The following is a 2,500-nucleotide window of genomic DNA, read 5'->3' as shown; positions in this document are numbered from 1 at the left end:
CCTCCTCCTCCTCTCCTTCTCCTTCTCCTTCTCCTCCTCTTCCTCTTCCTCTCCTTCCTCCTCCTTTTTTCTTCTTTTTCTTCTTCTTCTCTCCTCCTCCTTTTCCTCCTCCTCCTCCTTCTCCATTCTTTCCACGAGTTGTCGGGATTAACTTTTTAAAACTTGAAGTGGTAAAGCTGGTTGGTCGAAATACGGGCTATAGATAAGGGCGGGGGTCGTGGGCGAGGGTCGTGGGTGAGGGTCGTGGGCGGGGTTCGTGGGCGTGACCGTGGGTGTGGTGAGGTGTAAGGTGCAGATATTTGTGTGTAGTGGGTGTGGGTGACTGTATGGGTGTTTGTTTGTGTGTATGGTGAGTAAACTTTATTATTTTCTGTCTTTGATGCAGAAATAGATGCAAAATACAATGTGACTAATGACTTGCTGTATGTATGAATGTATTGGTAGGAGAGTTAGCGTGTATAAATGCTAGAAGAGTGTGTATGAATGCTGGGAGAGTGTGTATGAATGCTACAAGAGTGTGTATGAATGCTGGGAGAGTGTGTATGAATCCAGAGTGTGTATGAATGCTGGGAGAGTGTGTATGAATGCAGAGTGTGTATGAATGCTGGGAAAGTGTATATGAATGCTGGGAGAGTGTGTATGAATGCTACAAGAGTGTGTATGAATGCAGAGTGTGTATGAATGTTGGGAGAGTGTGTATGAATGCAGAGTGTGTATGAATGCTGGGAAAGTGTGTATGAATGCTTGGAAAGTTAGTGTGTATGTATATTGTTTATGATGCACTGCTACTGTACGACTAAAGATTAATAGATAAGTATTGCTGTGGTATGTAAAATTGATGTGTGAGAGTGTCTAAAAAGTGTTCCAAGGTTTATGCAAGCATTCTAGTGTATTTCTATGTATTTTTCTGGTTTTGATGTTGAAATTAAAGCTAAAAACTGTGAATAATGACTTGGTGTGTGTATGAATGTATTGCTTCCAAGTAGAATTGACATTAAGTGTGTTTACAATGTGTTCCGAGGATTAAGTAAATGTTCTTGTGTATTTTATCTATTTTTCTGTGTTTGATGCTGAAATAAGGAAAGACTTGGTGTATATATGAATGTTTTGCTTACTAGTATCATTGACGTGGAGTGTTTTCAGTGTTGCAAGGATTCAGTAAACATTCTAGTGTATTTCTCTCTATCTATCTTTCTGTCTTTGATGATGAAAAAAAAAAAAGGATTTACTGTTTTTATTGGTTACAAATAGCATTGACGTTAAGAGTGTTTTCCATATGTTCCTAAGCTTCAGTAAACATTCTAGTGTTATTTTTATCTACCTTTCTGTCTCTGGTGCTGAAATGAAAGCAAAAAAAGTGTTTATATGAATGTTTTGCTTACCAGTAGAAATAACGAGGAGTGTTTTGAAAGTGCTCCGAGGCTTCAGTAAATATTCTCGTGATTTCTTTCTATCTTTCATTCTCTTTTTTTTTTTATTTATACCATGTGGGCTTTTCACGAGAATTTATGGGTTAAAGGGGATACTTTTTGAGGTACCTCCTATCTCAAAGCCCACCCGCTAGGAAACAGTTGCCCCGAGTGAGGAAGCCCAACCTACACTCAGACCGTGAACAGGATTCGAACCCGTGCGCTTGGAGACTGATGGTGAAAAAAAAAAAAAGTTGCAGTGTGTATGAATGCATTGTTTACTAGCAAAATTGATGTTAAGAGCGTTTACAATGTGTTCCGAGGATTAAGTGAATGTTATAGTGTATTTCTATCTTTCTGTCTTTGATGTTTAAGTAAAAGAAAAAAAAAGACTTACTGAGTTTATGAATATATTGGTTACGCGTGGCATTGAAGTGAAGAGCTTTTACAATCTGTTTCAAGGCTTTAGTAAACATTCTAGTGCATTTCTATCTACCTTTCTGTCTTTGATGCTGAAATAAAAGAAAAAAATAGTGTTGCAGTGTGTATGAATGTATTGCCTGCTAGTAGTTTCAAGATATTTATCCCTTTTATTCGGCTGACTGTTGACAATGTGTTCCAAGGCTTTAATAAACATTCTAGTGTATTTCTTTCTTTCTATCTCTGATGATGAAATAAAAGATAAAAAAAATCTTGCTGTGTGTATGAATGCATTTCTTATGTGTGGAATTGAAGTTAAGAGTGTTTTCAATGTGTTCCAAGGCTTCAAGAAACATTCTGGTGCATTTTTGTTTGTTTTGCTGTCTTTGATGCTGAAATAAAAGAAAAAAAAAATTGTGACTCCTGAATTGGTATTGCTTTGCTTTGCTGTGTAGGATTAGGGAACAGTTGGGGCGTAGCAGAGATTGTAGGGAGGCCTGGGGTGTCCCGCGGGCCCTCCTCAGCGTGCCTTATTCCTGCTAAGCCACAGGGGGCGGGTGAGGGGCAGAGGTGAGCTCCCTGAGGAAATTATGTCCACAATAAGTGCCCTGCTGGTGCCGCTGTGTCTCCCTCCATCACCCTACCCTCCTTCTACTCTCCTTCTCTTTCTC

Source organism: Portunus trituberculatus, chromosome 32 (assembly GCF_017591435.1).
Source record: "Portunus trituberculatus isolate SZX2019 chromosome 32, ASM1759143v1, whole genome shotgun sequence".
Lineage (NCBI taxonomy): Eukaryota > Metazoa > Arthropoda > Malacostraca > Decapoda > Portunidae > Portunus > Portunus trituberculatus.
This window is presented reverse-complemented; position numbering follows the sequence as displayed.